The 25844-nt window shown below is 31.1% G+C and overlaps 1 protein-coding gene across 1 annotated transcript in view; it reads left to right on the top strand.

Moving 5' to 3' along the window:
• Positions 1-7723: 7723 nt before the first annotated feature.
• uif (sushi, von Willebrand factor type A, EGF and pentraxin domain-containing protein uif) overlaps positions 7724-25844 on the top strand; it is a 76197-nt gene continuing 58076 nt past the window's right edge. The window contains exon 1 of the mRNA XM_068775193.1: positions 7724-7875. The gene's annotated coding sequence lies outside the window, so the exon portion shown is untranslated. The remainder of the gene's footprint in view (positions 7876-25844) is intronic.

Genomic DNA, 25844 nt, shown 5'->3' with positions numbered 1-25844 from the left:
CATATTCACAATTTTTTGTCTATTCACGCCACATAAATCATTTTTGTTCCGTGTATCTATCATTTGCATTGTACAAATCCATATCCGTCTGTCTTCAGAAATTTATGATTAGACTATTCGCGAAGTTCTTGTTTACACTAACACGTGTAAGTACGTGCCAATAACGATTTAATGTTATAATCATTAATCATCACTATAATATACATAATGGTTACAGTTGTGGTTTCACAAAATAAAAATTAAAACCTATAATATTAAACCTATAATTAAGCTTGATAAAAATTAACATTCAGCATTTTATAACATATGTATAATAGATCTATATTCATATAAAATAAGTATTGGTACTACACTCATATAACATTATATACTATATTCATATAACATAATTATATGATATACAAAACAATTAAATTATAATTTACCAACATAGCTGTGTGTTATTAACATTTATTTATAAAAATTCTTTCAAGCATGGTAAAGGTACTCTCTCTGTTAGCAATATTAAACAGAGAATGACTCTAAAAAAAATCCTTGATGTAATTTAAAAATTTACACATAAATAAAGCAAACTACAAATTTAACCACGAAGACCAAAATAATAAAGAGTCGTCGTTCTCGTCGTTTAAGCCCATAGACGCCCACTGTAGGGCCTAAATATACCTATGGGGGGATATACCATTTAGCACCACGCTTGGCAAGAAGGTTGGCCATCGCAGTGTGCTATTATGTTACGCAGAGGACTTGTTAGTAAATAGTGGCAATCGTACATAATTGATGACAAAGTGTGAATTATATAAGATTGTATCCCGGGAATTGAACCCGCGACCAATGATCGCAAGCCTCAGTTCTCTACCGCTGTGCTACGACTGCACTGCAATTTCGTTGCACCTATTGCGGAGATATTATTGTGTGTAGAAGCTGTTAATCCTACAATTAATCAAAATATTAAATACAGTATTTTTTAACATCAGGAACGATATTCCGTAGTAGTATAATTTATTTTGGTTAAAGATATGTTCACTAAAGTTGCATTTTTATAATGTTTCTTTACTAAAATTTATTAACTATTAACAATAATAAAAATGAAAACGATAAAATAATTCCTATAACATTTATTCATTATCCATAATCGTAAAAAATATTAATATGTATGTATATTATAAATAATTGTATGGATCATTTAATTTCTTTTATATTTTAGAATTTAAATTAGACGATGTGTCTGATAAACATGAAAATTCGCTACTGTTCGTATTCCACTTCATATTCCAATTAGGCCAGTATAGATCCAAGTGGCATTTATGGCCGTTATATCAAAGCCATAATAACTTAAGAGTAGAAAAATGGATTCATCTTTCAAATAATTGGACTTCCGTAATCTATTAATTAATAATCTTCTTAAAACATTGTTTTAACATTTAATGTCCCGTACCCCACCTTACCTTTTTTTAAATATTACGTCCCAATTATGCTGTACCATTTTGGAACAGGATGGAAAGCAGCATATACATGTTACTAACTCACCGTTTGTGTCATCAATGAGTTAATGATACAACCAAAAGTCGATGCAGGAAATAGTTAATCTTTTTTAAACTTAGTAAAACTATCTGGAAGATAAGTCAAGAAGAAATCGATCATCAAATTCTGACAATTGTACACATTTAACGACCATAGAAGGAAACGAAAGCTTTAGAACTCGTCGAACCCGGTGCAGCTGGGAATGTCCACGGGCAAACAGCATGTTGTTAAACAAACGACAGTCAGCCGTCAATAGCCATTCAGCCATCGATCATTGTCTCGAAAAACTAGGAGAATTATTTATATAGACTAAGGCTCTCCGTGAACTAATCAACAACAATAAAGACCACTTAGTCGAAAATTTTAAATATTTCTTTCAATAAAACATTAAAGGTCCATCCGACATCAATTTCTAAAGAACCATGTCGTTTATAAATTTCATTGTAAAAAGAGTAAATATTTTACATATTTTGACATAATAATAATAATGATTTATTTCATTCCATACAATTGACTTAAAATTAATAATTTTAAATAAAAGTTTTAATAATTTTGTACTGAGGTTGCATGGACCCCCTCAGGGCAAAAGCCTCCTCCAAAGCTTTCCATTCTTTGGCAACTTGGAGCCACCCGTGACCTGACGTAGCCACGATCTCGTCAGCCTATCAGGTATTAGGTCTGCCTCTCGCTCTGGTACCTCGTGGTCCTGTCCATTTTATAATCCTTTGTGTCCACCTGTTCTGCGAACCTCGCCACGTGACCTTCCCAGCTCCGCTTTTTTTGGAGGGAATAGGTAAGTGCACCTATTATACACGTTTTTTTGCGGATGGCTGTGTTCCTTATTTGACTTTTAATTTGATATCCAAGTAGCTTCTCTCCATTTTTCTCTGAGTGGTTTATATTTTGTTACTAGTCTTTGGGTCAAATGTCCAGATTTGGCATCCGTATGTGAGTAATGGTAAAATTTAGGCATATTTTGACAGAAATATTTTATATAGATACTGATATGCAGGTAAGTTATTATTTTGAATCGATCGTGTTAATGTTACTATTCCTTTATGATAAGATCCATATTAGTTAGCTCTCGATTGATGAATGTTTAACATAAACCATAAAATACCTTATCATTTAAAAAGCATAACAACACAATTTTTTTTCTATTGTCAGAACTTCAACTCACCTCAATAGAAACACTATGTTAGATTTCAATTAAAAATGTTGTTTATAAATATTGTGTAAGTCGAGATTTTATCGCAAACAATATAATAAAGTCGAAACTTTCAGTTGTCTGAACCTTAGAGTGAAAAATTTTTTAACCAAAAAATCCAATGCTTTATTTGAAGAGGGGATCATTCACAATATAAAAAGATAAAGAAACTACAAGTAACTGAATATCTTGTGATTAATATTTTTCACTTTAAACAGAACTCCAAATTTAAAAGGAAACACGGAAAAAATAAAAGAATTAAGCAATAGATTATGACTAGATTCATGTTATTTCAATATTTACAATTACAGCACCTAAAAATTCTTAGTATTAAAACCTATTCTTTTTATTTAAAAAAGCTTCTTTCTCTTTTCTTCTCTGCTATTTTTATACACTTATAAGCAAGATATCTTTACTCGTTTCATTTCCTGGTAAGGATTAATTTAGAAATTCATGTTAATATTCAACGTAATAGGACTTACGTTAATGGAGACAAAATACTTGCACGAAATTGTCAACCATACATTAATACGTTACCTATAAGTAATGACGTTAACATATGCACGCTACGGCAATCGCTCGATCAGCTTAAATGACTGTGTATATATTTGCTAGCTTTCTTTAGATATAGCTGTACAAAGAAAAAGCTTTTACATTATTGGCAATCGCTCTAAAGCCACGGAAAATGTAAATAAATCTTATGTAAAGTTACGTATGCAAATGTTTGCAAAAAGAAATAGCTGATTAATGTAATGTATGTAGTCTTATATTTATTTAACCGTCAATTAATATTTGTTTACTTTATAATGAAGCAGAAATAATATTGTATTCATAAGTTTTATTTTTTAAACTTAATAAAAAATTTGAAAAAAAAAATTATCCATAACAGGTGAAATTAACTTAGAAATAAATGTTATATTAATTAATAAATTATACTCGCAAACCATCTATTGCTGTAGTATCGTTTACGTAGACCGGAAATAACGATTGTAACATTCATTATTTTATATTACTGTACTAAAAACGAAATGAATCTCTTGAAGCGAAGTTAAGGACTTCGAGAAATCTACTCATTAAGTTTTATACTCAACGACTCGAAACATATTCAGATTAGTTTACCGGTTGACATAATACTGGTATTATTTTGCAATTTTTAATTTATAATTCATTCAATGTACTATTAAACATTCGATTAATTTCCAAGAATTATGTTTCTTTTTGTTTTCATTAATATTCATGTTGATTAGTTGTGGGTAAAAGCTTTATACTAATTTCCAATCAACCAGTGTAAAGTGATCACTTTGATATCAGTTACATTATTTTTTATATTAGAATTCATCAAGCTAATAACTTCTGGAATTACAAAGTCTGCAGCGTTAGATTGTAAACAATAATTAATTTTAATACATTGTAATTCGAATTTTGAAATCACTTTTTCTTACGTAATTTATTATTTCTTAAAGCATCGGTTTTGGATTAAGTGAATCGTACGTTAATTGAATTGGATTAAGTGAATTGTACGTGAATTTAGTATTTCTAGTTATAGTTAAGTTGTGCAAGCGGCATTTAATTATATTATCCGTATTTAATTAATAATTAATTTAATGCTTTTAATGGTCTATCACTTGAATTAATTACGGGAACGCAGTACTAAGATGGTGCAACGCGGTAGGTACGATTGTAATAAATTTATATATATGAGTATATATATATATATATATTTATACATATATATATACATAAATATATATATATATGTATATATAAATTACAGTATTTTGAAATTTGTCTAGCTGCTTAGATTCCGTTTAACTAAAAAAAAAAATTATCGTGTTTAAAATTATTTATAAACGAAGATCCGTCGGAATTCGCTAGAAGCAAAGCGTTTCCAACCAGTCTTATAGGAGATTTATGAGGAAGGCCTATGCCAAGCGTTAAAAGTCTTGCGACTGACATTATCAAAGTGATAATATGCAAGGCAAATGGTCTAAAATATTTAAAATTATTCTCTGTTGAAAGTATTAAATAAATGTGCTATGTAATAAAGTTCATAAGTAATTGTGCGTCTACTTCTATTTAGACAGTCAACAGTTTATATTTTATTTCTGTAGTATTGTTCATTTGATATATTTAATTCCGTTTAATACATTAATATTACTAGCCGTTCGAAAAAATTCGAAATTCTTTAACATAGCGCTGGCCAGCGTTGGACGCTAACTTGGCAGACATGAATTTTTAATCTTTTTATTAGACCTGTTGTGCATTGTTACATGTATATCTGATTGCATACACTCAGTTTCTTACCCGCTTTAAAGCTTTCAGCTTTGGTAACGGCTATCCACTAAAGTTTTTGGTTGTTATAATTACCGAATTTATATAGGTCCAGAAGTTAAGTAGTTGCGCGACATAGGCTGCTCGCTATGAGACGAAAGTATAGTTCAGGTTGCCATATCCACCATAGTGCTACCTTTCGCTCGCTCTATCAACATGGCCATTTCCTGCTCCTGTGTATCTCGCAAGGGGCCTTCTGAGAGGTCGCTAAAGCAGTTTCCTCAACTGATGCTATGAGAACTACCGTATGGCAAGAAATCCAGGCCAGAGATGGTGTGTTGCTTAACAGCATATTTGACCCAGTACTGCTTAGTTTTCCAGAATCCCTTTATTCCTGAGTACGTCGTAGACCCTAAACGCAATAGGTGGAATATAGTTGGGGAAACCTCACCACGATCCGACAGCGCCGGCTAGGTTTAACCATCATGGCTAGCACCACACATCAGAGGCAATATTGATGATGCACAGGATACGCTAGCTAACAATGAGTGATGCTTTGGTAAGATCAAAACTGACACTAGTTCACAACGCTTAAAAAAAAATTATCACATATCCGTTGCGTTAAAAAACATATTACTTACTAAAAAATACTTTATATGCTTGGTTACATTTTAAATTATACGGTTAATGTATTAATTTATAATTTTTGTTCACAGTTAGTAGTTAAGGGTGATACTTATGATAGAATGAATTATTCTGTTTGTAAATACAGACTTATCGAAAATGAAATACAGACATAATATAGACTTATTGAATATGAATTATCTATTAGTAAATACAGACAGCCTTATAATAATTTTTTGAAAGTGAGCTTAAACAATAGTTGCAGTGCTAAAGATATAAATTCTTTTATTTCTTTTAATTATCGTCTATGTTAACACAAGTATATATTTTTTGAGAAAGTACGTGGATTAACAGTTACAATAAATTCCTCAGCGTTTGTAAGATATTAGCTAACTATTAGAGAAGACTTTGAACCAATATTTATATTTTCTACTGCCGTCTTATGTGAGCCAACATTGACGTATTTCTCGGACACTCCTCGTGACGTCATACATCAACACCGCGGTGAAAGTACGTTCCACGACCAAATTGTAAACGCATACAAACCAATGCCGTGTTTAATTTCTCGCTAGTCACCAAGGTTACGTACGCAGGAGAAACTTATGAGCACATTCATGAATCCCATTCAATTGATGATTCATTGCATACAAAAATTTTAAAACCAACTGTTTTCTCGATTATATCGACAAAGCTATATTATAGTAAGTATATGTTATCTTGTCATTGTCTCAAACTTGACTTTTTCTGTACATGTTGGTAAGTTATAGGTGTAAAATATTTAAATATGTGAATGATCATGTCTCTACGAATGATTTAACAGCTTTTTCCAATTATTCCGTATTAAGTATTCACACATGTTTTATTTGAAATAAAAATACATTAGGAATATTTTGAAAACGCTTTTTCTTACTATGTTATGAATTAATTATATATTATCTCTAAAACCATTATTTTGGGATAACATATCATCACTTATTCCTATGTTCTCAAGATAGGGCAGAGGGTGTCCACAATACCGCTGTCATCCCGAGCGGTCTTGAGCCTCGCGCTTTACTTCGCTCCACATCATTCCAATTACCTTTACTTCTGCAGTGACCGTCCGCCGCCAGGTTTGCTTTGGGCAGCAACGTCTTCGCTTTTTTTTGGATAAGATATACCGTAAATTGGCAGCAAATGAGCTATACATTCACTCATTCAAAGTTATTACATTTACAATCAATAACACTGTACATAATAACTAGCTTTCCCCTGTCCCCTGCGAGTGTGATTTAATAAAATTCGTTTAACAGACTCGACGAAAGGAATATTCGTACCAAATTTAATAGATGCCGACATAAGTCAATACCTAGCTGAGACCTGGGGTATATATTGACCTTTCTTATAAAACATGTGTGGAAAGTTTAAGCCATTTTTCACGGGTCTTTGCTTTTAATATAAAAATAAAATATACATAAATGGTGATTTACTTTATTTTTTCATAAAGACTAACAGTCATTTAAATAGACGTTTTTCTTTGTGTTTCTTTAAAATTGGCTAAGGCACTTTTGGATCCTTAAAAAAGGAATAAATGCCGCCCTGCACTAATGGTACCCGTACCATTGCCTTTAGTGTTTGACTACGTTAAATATGTAAGCTGCATGTCTGACTTGCCTTGTGTAGTGGCATACAACATAACTGTTACTCCGTATATATCATAGAAAACGGAGCAGCGGTAAATGTCAAACTGTATTAGGATTTACAACCTGTACAATCTTCTTTATATTGTTTTTTTTTATCCTTAGAACTAGTTTTGTTCACTTGTTTTAAAATTATAAAAATTTTAGAACAAGAAGCGCCTTTTCGGACAATTTATTTTTGGGTTACAGACCTGAAAAAAACTTGTTTTTTGCACAATTTTGCTTAACAAATAAATTTAAGCTGAATTTGTATAGTTCTAAGAAATTTGCGCTAAAAAGTAATAATTATTTATAAACCTAATCACTACCCAGCTCACGGAGCACACATTTACAAGTGCATCTGTGTGTGTGAGCACCGTAGTCTCATTCTTACCTGCGCCCGCGCGTGTTGTCTCGAAGAAAGCCTCAGTGCTGATCTGGCGGCCGTCGTGACCGCACCGGCTAACGACCATGTGGCCGACCTTGTGACTCTAGTGTGGTGAGTTTGTGATACAGCACAGTGCTGGTGCGTTAACCTCTACCCCTGATAGTGTACAACCGGATTTTGGATTTCGAACGCCTCGCGGCGTAAATAAGGTTGGTGACACATTTTAAAATAAATCCCGTAAACCTGATACGGTTACGTTACAATGTTTAGACGTATCACCGAGCGCTCAATCGAGTGTTAATTTAAGGTAATGTGAAAGTTCCACCGATCGGTCGTCTACTGAGGAGTCAGCGTTGACACACTTTTCACACAGGTGTGGTGGAGTTAGCAAGGCGCGCCTTCTCAGTGCCAGACCGGCCAAAATTTTTTAATCTCGGGGAACCGCTTTCGTACGCTTGAACAACTTTCTTCGGGCAACATTTTTATGAATTCGTTTATTGCCCTGCGACTCGTCTGCGATTGACGTTCGATAACGGAGACGCATCGCCAGCATAGATTAAACGAGCCATCACAAATCCAAGCGGAAGACTTCAACGCGCCGCGTAGAAAGTCATTTATAAATAGTGTGTAACACAATTTTGTATAAAAAATATGTAAATCCTTTAACATCTATGTCATTTGCATATTTATTGTAAGAATAATAATTTACGCCTTAATGTTATTCAAAAAAAATGTTTTGTTACAAATAATTTATTAACATACTTATTAATTTGTTTATCAGAAACAGTTCTATCATTAAAGATATGAAAATTATATTATAGCATAAGTAATGTCCAAATTATACAAACAATGCCCGTAGTTATGAGCTAGGCAAAGGAGGACAGACTAGTGCACCATCTTGTGACGATGTCGAACCGGTTTAGAGCCTCCCCTCCCCCACCGCACTTCGCTCACCCTACGCCCTCGCTACGCATTATTATTTGAACACGCGCCATGCTTCATCCCCTTACAGCTTTGCGAGGATAATTCTTTGACGTAATGACAAAGTAAAAGTGACTTTCAGACATCTTTGTTCAACCCGTCCTCCTTGGATAATCACTCTTGAATAGTACCAGACATTTCTTAGCACATTGTCAAACTTTAATGTATTTATCTACATGCATGATAATAGGTTATGTGTAGAAACTTTAAAAAGTCTGCAGGGACGGATAGTGCTCAGTAATTGATATTAACATGTAATAACTCGAATTTTGAAAACATTATTTTTTTTACTTACATTATTTATTACTTCTAAAACCGTTTATTTGTATCATATACATTCTTTAAACTGTTACACATATAAGTAATCACCCTTTATTTAGATATATTTAAATATTTACTCATGTACTGACTCCTCGCGATATCTCTGAAGCCATAAGACATCGACTCGAAATTTGGTAGAAATTACTTTTGCCAAGTAAAGATCAGCTAAAAACTGGTTTTATCAAATTCCTGTCGTAAGAAAAGTTAAGGGGGTTTACGTGAAAAAATGCATATTTTCTAACTTTAACTCTTACATATAATACATTTTATAAAATTACTTCCACCAAAAGCCAGTTCAGGCAACGCAAAGCGGGCGAGAAACATATAGCGTACTATATACTAAGAAGAGAAAAGAGAAATTACAATTAAACTTTTATATAACTGAACTTAATAGTAACTTATATTCACATGCAATAAATGCCGCAAAATGTAAATTATTAAAAGCTTTTTATAACACGAGATACAAAAATTGCTACAAAGAAGTTTAAAAACGTAAATTATTTACAGATTGTCATTTCACTACTAAAACCTACTTACGATTCTAACGAATAAATCATGCTATACGTGGGCGACTTTTGTGAACCGAAGCCTGTTTTAGTTGCCTAATATTGCTTAATAGTCTTGACCGCATAACTTATAAACTGACTTCTTGATTTTGCAAGGATATTGGTTAATTAATGTCTTTAATAAAATGTTATGTAAAACGTAATTATACAATACAGCTAAAGAAAAATTTTAAAAAATAACCCATTCCATTTTAACAAACAATAGTTTTCTCTACCGTGATTCATGATAGAGGTCAATCCCCTTTGATAAAGCTGAACACTTAGAGATAAGAGAAAAAGGATGTTGCCAAGACGTTTTTCTAATTTATTATTGTACATCTACCATGCGCGTCCAGAGGAATCTAAAAATAATTCGTACAAAATATATATAGAAAATTCAATGAGACAAAATTCAGTTAACAATTTTTTTTCTTATAAACATACTCTAAAATTTTGATATTTAAACTATTTTCATGTACATATCCACTTTATAAAATTCGTTTTAATAATCAACATAAATTTAGCACAATTTAAATATTCATTATATTAGTATAACAATCTGTTAAGGATATTAAAATTTATTTTGACTTTAATTTGTTTTCCGCGCGATCCGCAAATGAAAAACTCGGAGAGAAACTCAGATTAGACTCTAATTCATGAAGCGGCTTCCGTAAATATGCTGCAGCAAAAATTAAATTAGAGGGGATGCCAGAATTGGGTGCTAGTTTGGACGGCAACTGCAAAATGTGCCAGCGTCAGTAACAATTTAAATTCCACCGTATTTCTAGATAGAAGTTGAATGAAATTACAAACGTTTAAGGTTTGCGCAAACACGAGATTGGCATTTTACTTTGTCGTTTCGACCAATAGGCTTGCTTCCAATCAAGATTTTGTTTGTTTTATTGCATAACACTAGAATCTACTAACACTGCAGAGGTTGAGACATAGGTTAACATTACGATACCATACGTTTCAAGACACCTACTTACAAGTATTCTCCGTGAACCAGCAAGTTGCATTAATATATTCAAGCAAAATTATACACAAATAATAACAAAATTGATTATAAAAAGAACTAAATTCGATTACAAATTTAAAGGATGCATATGTAAATAGTAGCATAAAATAGTCCTAGATAATAATAATTATTTTATACAAGCTGATTGGTTATAGATGTAAAAGGTTTAAAAAAGCGAATCCATAGCTCATTTGTCAGAAAATAGCTTATAAACTTTTAAACCTACTTCCAATCACCCTAGAAGAATAGAAAATAAAGAAAAATTAATATGTAGTAATTCAAATTTTGACAGCGGTTTGTCTTAATATTTTATCTTTACGTCATTTATAATATCTGAACGCATTGATTTTCGGATACATTCACTCTTTCAAGGTTTTGCACCTATTACTAATCAACCTTTATATTTCCATTCCAAAAATCGTCTAAATTAGTTAATTTCAGTTATTGAGAAAGAGATTCGTAATAGTATGTATCGCATGGAGCATGTTCCATATAGAAGTTTTTTCTGTCGGCCGTCTAACTCGCAGCCAACGGTTACTAGTCCGTTACTGAAAAGGGGGTCACGCTCGCCCCGTGCTTCGCGTGCACACTTTCAACACGCTTCGCATTGGCTGTCATTTGAAACACATAGGCCAAATTTAAGTATGCCAGTGACTAGGCCTTCGCCGATTGTCTTTCAGAAAAAACTCTCGAGTGACTCATTAAAAATAAAAATATCAAATTCTAGACATGATAAACGACCAGTTAACAGCTCTGCAAATGTCTTAAAAGAAAAAAAAACTAGAAGCAATTAACATAACAATAACCTAGAAATTTACGACGTCCTTAAAATATATCTTTGAAAAAATTTTTTGAGTTGTCTATGCAGAAAAATCAATAACAGATTGTTATCCTTGTAAAGTTAAGTGTTATAAATACTAATAAACATTGTGAATGGTTGGAGCTGTGATTTATAAGTGACTTACAAAACAAAATTTTTTTTTAATTTTTAATCGAACTTCATTATTTATTTTTTAAAAATTTGTTGATCTTAATGTTCATATACATAATAAGTACTGATGATTATCGTTATAATATGCAATAACATAATTCCACTGGATTACACACAGGAAACTGCATAACTTGACTATCTGCATAAATTATAATTTAATACGTTAACAATGTAAATTATTTTAAATTTCACTTTATTTATCGTAGTTTTAGATTAGTTAGACACTGAAATTAACTTTTTGTAGTTTTGTTAAGTACGAATATTTATTATTTACATTTCACAAAGTAAGTTTTTCCTGTTGCCAATTTACAGATACCAAATAATAAATACAATGCTTAGAAGAAAGTATTCTAACAATGTACATCGTATCACAAATATATTTAAACCAATTCAAAAATATGATATTGGATATATTTCAATAAAGATCTGATTTCTGTTTAAAAATCAAATATGATCTCTAAAAATATAAGGTCGTTGGAAACAGTTTATTAATTTACAAGACACGTCTGCTTCGACGATGATAAATAGCTAAACGACCGGAGGGGGTTGTCTTTCCGGGTTATTTCCAGCACAAAGAGTACTAATGAATTCGATTATCCAGAGAGATTTCGCGCTTCCGTACTCCGTACGAACGATTCAGCGCTACATTCGGACAAAATCACATTTTGCCTTTTAAGAAACATGGCTAGTCTCTATTCCAAAGTGATAGAATATCTAATTGAATGCTAAATCGCAGAACGATTCTAAAAAGCTTTTCAATATAGATCGCCAGAGGTATTCGATCTGTTTGACGTGGCGTTTATTTCATTAGTAAACGTATTTTTGTAATTTGTCTTTGGTTACTCGTTTGGAATTGCAAAGTTCTCCCTATAGGTTTGATTACCGTCGAATACCCATCTTCGAAAAAGATTGAACTCGTTTAGTACGATACGTCTTTTCAATATGTAATAAACATAATCCCCAAACAACGCTGTAATATTTTTTTTGCGAAAAGTTTACTCGAACTATGCTAACCACTGTTAGCAAAGCCGGAACATTAATTGGTTGTGAAGCAAACACAGTGCTCTGTTTGGTTTTACGTGTCCCGTTAAACCACAGTTCTGTGCAGTTGGATAAAAATAACGCTAGAATTTTAAAACAAAGTTTCGGCGCATTGCGGTTAAAAATAATGTTTGTTATATATATAAGCCTCCAATACTAGAAGGTTTACGAGAAAACTAGATTTTGCTTGCCTCAAGTAACTTTAATTAAAATACAATAATAAAAACCTATATTGTAAAGCATAATAAGAAAAAAAAAATACATAGCAGTTGTTGATTTTTTTTGCAATGCAAATTGTAGATAATTGGAGGAAGAAATTAATATTAAAATATTTATAAACAAATATTAAAGTTTTTTAAGATGTTCACACCGGATGCTATAGAACTGAAAAAACTCCTCCATCCGAGTAAACATCGTGTTTATATATAATTAACCAGCTAAGAACTGGGAAAGCTCATACAAGCGTAACAAGTAAACTCCATCGCCTATGTGCATTCACCCGCGAACCACTTTTCTAAATCGAACAGAATACCTCGGCGTTGTTGACGCAACACCGAACTGCAACCAACTGCTCTCAATACCCACTCACGGTCCGAGCTAGATTCAAGCAACTACATTCATAGGCTAACTATTAATACGCTCGGTGTAAAGTCGAAATTATGCTGCATTTACCGGAAAATTAATGTTCTATTATTTTTATATCTAAAGAGAAAGTCGACGCCGTTGACTTTTTCTACAGTTACAGATAATAAAAGGTCTTTGACCAATTTTTAACTTAAAGCTAAGTTTCATAATCAGATTTAATTTATATAGAGCCTTAATTAAAAAAAACAACGTCTGAAGAAAGGTTTTAATATGTAAAAACTATTCGAATTGCAGAAGTTCGTGCGTATAAGTGTCATGAACATGCAGTTAATTATCCTTTTCCTGGAGAATGTCGTTACGGTGTGGACGCTTCGGCCAACGCCATTAGCCTACCTACATACAAACCGATTTGCATTCACGCCGACGTATAATGTACGTATTTAGGAAACGCTGTGGAATCTGTATAACGGTTGGCCGGCCCGTTGTCGCTGGCCCGATAGCCGTTAAGATAGCCTACTGTCGCGGCGCCGTGACCGATTTGACACGTGACCAATTCCGATGGACATTCGTATTGTTTTTCCTAAATTTATTTATAACACTTTAGTTTTCGGAGTTTGCATTTGCTTTTATTCACAGCATTATACTGTTCTGAATTTTTCACATAATAATTAATACCCATCAGCCATCTACCCTAGTCTGATCTAATCAAGTCAAACAATGAAGTATATAGCCTCTCTATTACAGCCCCGAGGGAAGCAGAAGATGGGATGGTATAGAAAGCTTTATTGATTCCGTCAAGACATTTTAAAGCGTACAAGTCTTCAAAAATAAAGAAACGATTGGGAAGAAGATAATACAAACAAACAATATGTTAAGGTTTCAACTGGTTTAACAATATTTTAAACATAAGTCTTTAAGCAGGTTTTTTTAAACTCGTCTTCTGTTATAACCCATATCGGAGATAAGGAAGTACCTACCGGACCGGTATATGTACTTATTAATGTAGAAAATATTCTGTCGTCCAGTAGGCGGCTCTGTAGGTATCCCCTTCACTGTACCGACCTTGCTTCGTCACAAGGCTTACTGTCGTTCACCTCGCAGGAATGCTACCAATAATGCAGCTTTGTTGACAAGCCTTTGCATTAAATTCGAAAAGGAAAATCTCAATTCCGGAACAGTAGCTACAAGCTCGGAAAATATCTCCACATAAATTCCGTCTTAGGCTTTCCTTACATCCCACCAATTATTCACAGTATAATTAACATAAATTACATATTTTTTAATCAATTACCTATACGAGAATTCTAATAACCTTGATGAATATGTGCAAGTTTATTTAGCAATTATTACAGCTACTTTACATCATCTTTGCTAATATTTTAATTGTGTATGAGATCGTTTATTTGATACCAATCTTTTAATATACTTAATACAATTTGCCTTACAGTTGGAATGTCAGCAATTATTACGCATTGCTTTAAATAGGCTAATAAATATCTAGTCCAGCCTACTACAAACGGCTTTCACTAAACTTGTAGCACAATTAAAGCATAACAATCGTTAGCAATAACTCTAGATAGTTGTGTATGTACTACGAAATGTATATATTATTTATGTATTCACGTAATTCATATTAAATTTTGAATTTTATATGAGTGGAATAATAAGTTTATCGTACAAAAAGTCAGTTCTAAAAATTTTAATAAATCTAAAAATCTAAAAATTCTAAAATTTTTTTATTTCAAATTGAAGTGTTGGTCAATTGTAAAAAAAAATAATAAAATGCATTTTGCAAATGCTAGTGAGACGGTTAACTAACTTATTGCGAAGGAAGACTATGAAAATTGTTCTTGTAAATTTATTTATTAGTAACATTGAAACAGTCTCCCTGGTTTCTTAGCCACAAAATAAGTTTATATGAATCCAATTATCCAGATTGGGGTATAAAATAAGTTATTTTCAACAAGCAATTACAACTAATCAATTTCACGACTGGTTTTTTTTGTTATTGTTTTTTTTTTTAATTAAGTGTACGTTTCTTTTTTCTCACTTAATTTAATGACGTATTTAGTTTTTTTTTCAATTTCTACTTGTGTTGTTTTAGTTTACATGTCAATTAGTTTTTACATAAACGAAGTGGTAATGAGTATCAAAAATATTAAGGTGATATAACTGTTTTAAATAAGAGGTATAATAATATTTATTAGTATGTCAATGACAACTTCTACTAACATTATTATATAAATAAGTAAATAAACAAAATGTTACCTTTATTTAGTATCAACGCCTCGATATGGACACGACACATCTTTGGATAAAACCTCTAATTAAAAATTTAACTGCTAAAATTCCTAAAGTGAAAACAAAATAGTTATTCTACTGTACCATTTTTCGAAGTTATCTCATAAATCTAATCAAAATACATCAGTTTATCTGACTAATGAAATTTATTAACTTTAAAAAATTCGTACGTTGATTATAAATGCAATTTCGTCATGCTTTTATATACAGTATAAAAGTTTCAAAGTGGAAAATATATTGCTGATTTCTAGGCAAAAAGCTTTTAGGTTTCACCTCTATTTCCAATCACTCTGTATAATAAAGTGGTAACCACTGAAGTATATTCGGTTAATTTTTTTTTTTTTTTTTGGAATACGGTCGGGCAATAACTTGTGGCATTACAAAGTTTGTAGGGACAAATAGTTAACAATAATTAATTTTAATATATAGTAATCCAAATTCCAAAAACGCTTTTTCATACTTATAATATTATTAAGTTATTATTTCTGAAACCTTTTTTGTATATAGTGTACCATACATTAATTGACAGCAATAGAGCTGGCTGCATTCGTTCTTTTAAAACTTTTACATCTATAATCAATCAACCTTTATTTACTCTAAAAAATTTTAAGAATAAAACACAGTATTTTAATGAAAATGTTTACATATATTCAGTTCACTTGAATAATTTATATTTAGGATACATAGCATTATGATATATAAAAAGATATTACACAGAACAATACGTCAAACGTTAACTTATGAACGCAATTATGCAAGATGTCTCTCAACGAATCTGAAGTAAAACACAAAGGCTCTTGCACAACTTTACAATGAGTACAATTCCTTATTACATATCAAAACGAGTTATGATTGTTATATGCATATGTCCCATATACCGAGGCCACTATCGTAACGTGAAAAAGGTATACATAATTTTGTCTTAATTCATATCTTTTATTAAATTATAATATTCTCGCATAGTCAATATTTATTCTTAATGTAGAAACATATTAGTCAAAAACTTAAAAAAGATTTTTTACTGTTTAAAATTTGGTAATGAATTTCTCTACTACTGTAGTAAGGATATTTTGGAAACCCATAAGTTTGTTTTAGCCTTTATTGGATCCGGGAGCGGTGGAACCCTCGTGACTGCAAGTTTCATTATTATCCATACAAGAAGACTTGAAGACGAGTTTTTAAAATAACGATGGCTAAGAGAACTTGAAGGATGCCATAAAAAACTATTGAAGAGTAATATCTTTTTTTTACCATAAACATTTTTGCGAGCTACGTGTTTTTGTATAATTTATTATACTTGTAGGACGAAAGTAAGTACTCAACAAGTTATCAAAGAGTCAATTGCAGGCAACTGAAATACCCAAAGGATTACGTCAAGTTATCAAAAAGTTACTATGAGGTTCCAGTTTGAATTTAAAGTAAGATATAAAGACTTTTTATAAATATCTATAATATTAGTTTCTCCGAATGCAGTAGTGATGCAATCGTGTTTTTTATTTATACATATTTCTTTATTAATAAGAAAATAATACACATCTGTACATATAAGTATTTATTAGTCTTATTGTTATATTTTATTTTTAATAGACATACCTTCTGCAATACATAATATGTATTGGTTAATATAACTTTTTCATAAAATTGTTCAAAATTAAATATCTTTGTCTTTTGTAGGCCTACACCACCCTGTCGATATCTATGCTCGCCTTACAGTTAACTTGAATAAAGTCATAAAATATAAATTAAATCAATCATAAACAAGATGATGAAACTGCAAGATGTAATGATATTGTGTATATTGTGTTGTACGCACCTTAAATAACGTAATGCATTATTATAAACATTTTAATGCACGTGTGATTTTCTTCATAAATCGAATAAATATTTGTTCTTATTATTAATTAATACAGCAAGAACGCTACATGAGCACAAAGCATTTGCCTCAAGGTAATATTGAACAAAGTTATTCAAAGCCCAGCCCACACTTCAATCAAGTTAGGATTACATTGCATTACTTTGCCGTAATATTAGAGAACAAACACACACACTTACTCCCTCAATTTACTTTTATCCAATTTATTTGCTAGTTTTCTCATCTCAACAACATTACACTCGATAAAGGCTTTCTCTTAAACAGTAATAAGTGTTCTATTCTGCTTCAATGAATTTCTGTTATAGTACAAAGGCTTTTCTTTTTTATATATAATATCAATTGATTAATAAATATCTTTTGTGTTACTTGAATTTATTTTTTCATAAAAAACTTTCTTCATTTTTAATACTATTCTCGTCATATTTTTACTTTAGTTCCATGATAGGATATAATAATTAAATTGCATGAATTAACATTAAATATTTCTTTTATATCATACCTTTTTTATTCACATAAAATTTAATTTTGTGTGTAAAACACTTTGTTATACACGTAACATCAAAAGACAAATGGGTCGCAAACTATTTTTTTTAATAATAAATATTTTAATACGCCTTAACATATCTTACACACTTTTATATGTTACAAATATATCGTTTATGTACAAATTAATGTTTTAGAAGAAATACGAATTTCCATGTCATTGCTCCAAATCTCAGAATTTACGCTTGAACTGAGTGCTCTTTGCATTAGGGCAGCATTCGTAAAATTTTGAATAAATGTATATTATTATTCAATTGCTTTTTATGATGCAAGACAAAAGTTTTAAAAACGAAATGAACATCGATAGAAGAAGACAGTGAATATTCTGTTAATAAAAATTACACATTTTACCTGTGAAGTGAACAGAGAAAAGCAGTCGTTTAGATTAATTTATACCAGCAGTCGTCTCGATTCGATGAACTTTAGGGTCATCGTCTCGTAAATCACGAGTCTTTGACGTGTACGCAAATTCAATAAAATTGCTTTAAAGACGACGGTGCACTGAAGACCTACAATTATTTATTTCTTTGCTTTTAAATTAGTAATATCGTCAAAAAAACTACGTCGTGTTACTGCCACTATACACAGATAACAATAGTCAATTAATAAAACCGAACAGATAATTAAAAAGAGTTTAACGTCTTACACTCATACGTTTAGCAGAAAAGTCTAGCCTTTTCATAGAAGCGGTAACAGATCCAAAGGTAAATAGGAGCTATTATGAAATACGTCTATTTCACGAGAACATGTTTCATCTAGCCATTTAAAATGTTTATTTAACTATTACAGCGTAAATGGACATTAAAACTTTTAAAAACTTAACTTTTTCTTTTTCTTCCTTAACTTTTCGGTGGTCCAATTTCGTATACTGTCTAGCATTTACTGGTTGTTTTAATTTTGTTCCTAACTTACATTTTGTATAGCTTTTTAATTAAAATTAAAAATTTTTATACTTTTATTTCAATATTTAGAAGAAAGAACTTCTGAAACGATTTATTTTATGTCCTTATTATAACACATTTTTAATATAAATTAAAAAATAACACAGATATAAAATACGTGATAGGCTATATTATAAAAGCAGGTGATACATAAACTTTGGAAATTCATTGAATAATATTGGTTTAAAATATCCACAAATATTTAGAAGTTTAGTTCAACAAGACAAATAAATAGTGTAAAATGAGGTCAAGAATGATTGCATTATAATCGAAAGATATTTTCTTGCGAACTACAAAGGCATTACGTTAAATCACGTAACGTTTCACGCTGTACTGGTTTAGCGTTTAGGAAGTGGCAAACGACATAGCACACGCAGCTCGACTAATTCAATAAATAGAAAATAGCTCGGAGCGCCTAAGAGCTAAAACGAATTTTCTCACGTATAATCCGACGGTAACAACATCAAGGGAATACGTGATGTTCATCACTCGTACGTGTTTCGTTCGCGATACTTTGTTCCTTAAGCAAATATTTGATGCGCTTCTCATAAATATACCTAAATATTACAATTAACAGATTTGATTTCAGCTTAATATTTTAATACATAAAAGATTACGTTATTTTTTAAAATAAGACATTTTATCAGGAAAAACCGTTGTTATTAGAAAGATTTTATTTACGTATTATATTACGATTATATTTTATTTTAACATATCTTGCATAAGTCAGTTAAATAATTCGTATTAATTACACCGTAACTATACAGAACGGCTTGTCTAAATTCTAAGTTCTTGTGTTTAGATTTGTATTAGTCCGGAACAGATTTAATAATTAGTTTTTATTAAAATTAAAAAAATACAATGTAATTTTGTTAAACTACAATAACACAAAAATTAAACGGATGCATGTGGCTCACGAGCCGCTGGTTGTCCACCCCTGCTATATACTATAAATTTAAAAATGTAGTCTTGTACGAAGAATTACTTAAATAAAATAAATGTGAAACTAGTACTTATTCTTAAAATGTAAATAAGCTTTCTAAGTAGAAATTAAATGTTAATGGTAATTTACATAATTTATATATACATTTAAATTATATATACATAAATACATATTATAAATACAGATATTCGTAACGTTAAAATATTTCATTCTAAAATGCGAAAATTATTACAACTATGTAAAATAAACAAGTTTATAATCATTAGTTAATAACTCAAACCAATAGACAGGTGTAAAAAGAATAATTTCTCGTCTTGCAATCTCCAATTGTACATTTTAAAGAGCACTTATTATTCCGTTGTCGTCTCCGAGTCACTGTCAGAATAGTAAGCGTTGACACTACACAGCCAATCTCTAAAGAAACTGACGATATTGCGCGGTGCCCTCTGTTATTACCCGAATACGAAACAATATTTTTAGAAAGCTTGTTTTAAATTTTAATAAAGAAAATACATCTTAAAATGTTATTACATTTTAAAATTAATAATTTAGACTAAGCGTAATAATGGCGACTAAACCGCGTTTTTTTTTTAAATTCAACTTTGTAATAATATTAGCGAATATCTTTAAAACTTTCTTTCGTATAGAATACTTTGTATACTTTAATAGGTTTGCCACATTCAAATGATTTACTATGTATAATTGCACTCGTAAAAATAACCGGAATAGTTAAAAAAATAAATTGCGTGATTGCGTATTCTCTGTTGTTTACATAAATTACGTTTTATTCGACTTTTAGTTTGTTTTAAGTGTTTCGTTATAAATTGTATGCGCGTAGAGTGTAAGTATACATAAATTATCACACCTGATATCGAAGCAATGACATATTTACGACATTTTAGTAGTGCACCCGTATTTTAGTTAATTCGCAAATTTTAATGACACGAGATTGCGCAAGGCTTTAGTGTTATTTCAAAAATGGCTTTTCGTTAACGTCATGCAATCTGACAATTAAAACTCAATTAACTTTATTATTACCTCACTCTAATCACATTTCGTAACTCGTGTCAGCAACAACTGGGCCAAATGACAAAAGACTTAAGTGGGAATTTCACTCCTTCAAGAAAATTGCTTTAAATTCTACGCTTTGACCGCTGTGAACAGCGAGACTTAAAGCTTCTTACGTACCTCTCGTATCAAACGACTTTAAATTTATAGCCATTTTTAGCCTTTCTGTTCCTGACTTAGTTCAGAAAGTCACTGGTAGATTTATCATTATTTTTAGTTTATTATACATTAAATATAAAAATCATAACATATTTTTAAACATAACTATTCTTCTTTCATCATAATGAATATAATATCAAAGAATTTATAAACTTTAACTCATAATTTAACGGTTCGAAAAATGTTATTCTTTTCAAAAAAAAAAATAACTTAAAAATATACATTTTATATAACTTCAAAAAATATCGTTTCGTGAAATATAATTTCACGTATTATTAATCATTTGTATTTAATTTCCTTGAGAAACTGCTTACAATCGATGGCATTGCAGTACGTGCTCAAACTTCATCTTTCCACAATGTAGTTTATGTTTCATACAACATTCGTTTTTATGTAAAGAACATACATCTGCGGAAGAAACAAGACAAGGTCGCCGTGTCAGTCGTAAAGTAAACACGCCGATCGACAAAACTGAAATCCGCGCAATATGCTAAAATAATTACTACATTTTAATTAATAATGAATCATTAAGTTTCATTTTAGACAGTTGCCGGGAAATATTGGTTCGTTAAGTCAAATCAATTTCCGTTTTCGAATATTTTTGGACGAAAACAAATACTGCAACACATTTTCGTAATTATTAATCGGCACAAACTAAAATAATTTTATTCATCTTAATAAAACATCAGGGTTATATAAATTTTACCGAATACAAGTCCGAAAAGGGTTAATATTATTTACTGGCTCGCAGAAAAACCTAGGTTACCGAAGTAGCTTGAAGAATTCCTCGTCTGAACTGGCAGTGGGTGAGACACATCGTTGGTGCAACTGATGGCCGTTGGAGACGCAAGATTCTTGAGTGACGGCCATGAGTCGGTAGATGCAGCGTGGGTAGCTACTTAAACATTGAGTAGGCCGCCACTAAACAGACCGACAACATAAAAGGTCGCAGATATCACTGGATGCGGGTAGCGCGAGATCGAAAATCATGGCAATCTTTGGAGAAGGGGAAAGACACGACCTGATCATTTTTTTCTATTGTCACTCATCACCATTATCATCATTTCAGATGTACGACGTCAACTGCTGGACATATGACCCTCGTTAGATTTTCAATGTGCTTACTTTTATACATATGGAGTAATTTATGAACGGATATATTTCCCATATATAGATTTCAGCCCTTAACTGATCTTTAAAGATTTAAACAACGGTCTCCGATCAGAATAAGATCATGTTGATACAAAATTAATATGTACAAAGGATTTTTCACATGAACCAAAGGTCTCTATTACCGAACAATCGTTAGATTTCCTCATAAAATCTGCCGCTTAATACTTAAATATTTTCCAACGAGGCATAATAAGCTTAGTGGTTATATCTAGGTTAGTAAAAGTCGTCCAAAAATTAATGGTGTCTCGTAAAATTAATTGTAATTTACAATTTAATAACCTTATATCTTTGAAACTTTTTTTATTCATTATTCATAAATTATTTAATGTATTCTCCATTATAAATATTATCCAGTTGTCTTATAATTTTACGGAACAAATGAACGTTTTATCAAATTTAATATTAGTATTCAAAATCCATCCGTGTTTTAAGAATAACATCTCATTTAGGCACATTTATTCAAGAGTCGACTCGACGAACGTCTTAAGGTCGCCTTGAACTTTAGCTTTACAAGCCTTATTACCTGTCTTTGCACACATAGACAGTCCATACCGGTTGAGTCATGTCAAGATATAACATTGAGCAAAAATAACGTTCATCGTTGCGATATTTCGAATGCAATATAAAGTCAGGTCATTTCAATACTAAACTTATATTATTGATGACTCATTTTAGAATAATCAAGCTAATTTGTGCTAAAATAAAATGATACTACCGTTAAATGCCATTTGAGTGCTTATTTACATGTCTCAAAAATTTTAAAAAGTATGACACATTTTAAATAATTAATTGTGGTTGTACATACATTTATTGACTTTAACACAAATTAAAGAATTTTATTTCATACAAGTACAATTTCGAAAATATATTTAGATCCTATGAACTAAATTAAATGAAAATAATATATATCAAATAAAAAAAACTTTGGAATATTTATTAAATACCTGCCTCCTCAGGAATTCAAGTCGGTTGTAGAACGCCGGTAAAACCCGCAATCTCACAAGGATACATCATTCACCTTTAAATGACTCACGCTTAATTTATAATGAATTTATTCATTACCTTCGATTTTATAATAATGTTTTCGATTAGTATTTATCACGATATATTTCTAAACACACGATCTCCAGTCGTGTTCAAGAAAATACTTTTTAAATTAAATCATAAAGTGTCACCTGGATCAAAACGATTTCCTTTCAAAGAGACGTTTGATATATTAAAAAACTTATTCCGTTTAGCTCCATGGCAAACGTGTTGTCTCTATTAAAATACAAGAAGTAAGACATTTCTTTTTATCGACACGTACTCGACCAACATTTAATATTCTTCTACTTAATGCAATTTTAAACTTCTTCTTACGCAATTCCTTTAATTTAAAATTTTATTTTAAAAATTTATAGAAATGTCTACACAAAATATGAATTGACATACCCAGATAGGTATATCTTTAATGACACTTTTTGGGAGCTTCCTATAAACAGCGGCTATTAACTACCTTAACAAAGCCTTTGTCCCCCTTGTGGGCAGACGTCCTGCACTACGCTTGCTGTTTCATGGTTTCCACCTCAGAAGAATGAAGAGAAGAAAAATCCAAAGCATATCCTCCTCATAGCTCGTGCGTGACTCTGCGTTGAGCGAATTCTTGACAATGAGGCTAGATGTAGGAGCCAACATTTTGTATCTGTGGTCACTCGTTATGTACGTTGGTTGGTAGACTTTCGTCAACATAATAAGTTAATATTATTTTACCGTGTTTTCCTTACCATTTAATCTTACCGTTAAAGAGAAGTTATTTTCTTCAGTTTCATAATCAAACCTTAGTGTAATAAACCTTAAATATTTCAATCACAGTAAAGTAATACCTAAATGCCATTAAACACTTCTGACCCACTAAATGTCTTGATGTCTTCATAACTCTTAGAATATTCTTATTCAAGTAACTTCTACAGACTTGATATAAATTTTACCCAGATCTTTATGTCAAGTCATACATTATGTTTTTGAGGTCGAGCATATTTTCTATCTATCTTCGTTCTGTAACAAATTCTGTAATCATCCTTGCTTATAAAAGATTTGTGACGACAATTATTCTATGTAAATGTATTTTTTTATACAAATTTCTTTAAAATGACAGAGAATGCAAACAATAAACAGATCCAAATAACTTCCAAACCTTCAAAATAGATGTAAAAAGAGAGTTATTGTATATATTTCCGCTGTAACCCTATGTGGTTCAGCTCAAAGCAGATGTAATTTGCTCAACATAAATGCAAAGAAAACGAAAAGGGAATTAAACACAAAAGTGTACCAAATGTCAAAGCAAATACCTTTTCTGTCCGTCCGCTTCAGAGAGCACGGGACGTCACTGTGTCGGTCTCGTTAGCCCCATTCATCCCCTCGCTTCCGTGGACTTTAGGAACTACGGGGTTTTTTGTTGCTCGTTCAACTGTTACCTTTTATTTACGCGCGGCTTGTCCAGTCGCCGGTTTGACTTTTAAGGCTGCACGATTTTTTTATCGCCTTAACGAACCTTATAGTACGGTTTCGTCCAAACGCAAAGACAAACTTAATGCGTTTTGGCCACATTTAAACAAACTCGAAGTAAATATCGATCTATGTAACTATGCATAAAAATACTTAAAATTTACCAGATAGCATTGAATCAAAGATAAAGCAATTTCCAACTTCCTAGCGACTATCTTTTTACCTAGCTTTAGAACGTATGTTTACTGATGTATAAAAAATAAGACTTTTTGACCATTATTATTATTTTACGATTTTAGTTATAATTTTTTATATTTGTTTAATAAATGTTCTTCTTATAGAAAAAATACATTCCAATTAACACGATGACGAATACAGACTGGTTGACCTTGTACAAAAATATGTTGGACAAGAACATCCTCAATTTCGAATTTTAAACAACCTAACCGTCAACAAAAGTTACACTTACAAATGAAGCGTTTTATATTTTGAAATATAATTAACATGACAAAATTTCCTATAAGCTTTCCAATAACACATAAATAAAACAAAAAAAAGTTTTTTTTTTTAAATATAGGTAGAAAATTTAAATCTGAAATTTTTCCACTCTCGGATTATTAAATATATTTCCAAAAAATAATTGCCACGGGTATACGCGTTTTTATTTTAAATAATTCGGTATAAAAACTTTGAAAACAATACTTCGATTTGTAGTAAATAACAATACGAAAGTTAAAGATTCTTTAAGGAATGTGAAACAATGAAAGGTGCCTTTCAATTTTGTTAAAATGAGTCAAACAATATTTAACACGAAATATTTCGTTGATGACTCAAAGGTCTCAGGTAGTTCTTTCTTATACAAAGAACCGTATCCGCAAAACTTATGATAAAGATTCCTTCAGATTGACTTCAAGCGTTCCGTTACTATGTTGCATACATCGTTTTACGTCTACTAATTGCATTTTTTATAGTACTTAAGGTTATTTTCAAAATTGTTGATGCTCGTGGTGAATAATAATTACTACCTTATTTTTTATTCAGCGCTGTCCTTCAACAATACAGAATATATAATTGTTTCTTGTCTACCAACAAACGATCCTTACGAGTTTATGACATCATGCTATTAACAATAAGCGAAACATTATTTAAAGAAGAATTATAATTATGATTATGCATTTCTTAAGATTATCTCATATTAAACTATTATAAAA

The sequence above is a fragment of the Battus philenor genome, unplaced genomic scaffold (genome assembly GCF_028537555.1).
Source record: "Battus philenor isolate CCGP_79_NKW_IND1 unplaced genomic scaffold, ilBatPhil1.0.hap1 SCAF_8, whole genome shotgun sequence".
Taxonomy (NCBI): domain Eukaryota; kingdom Metazoa; phylum Arthropoda; class Insecta; order Lepidoptera; family Papilionidae; genus Battus; species Battus philenor.
Note: the sequence above shows the minus strand (reverse complement) of the source record. Positions and strands in the feature narration are given on the sequence as shown.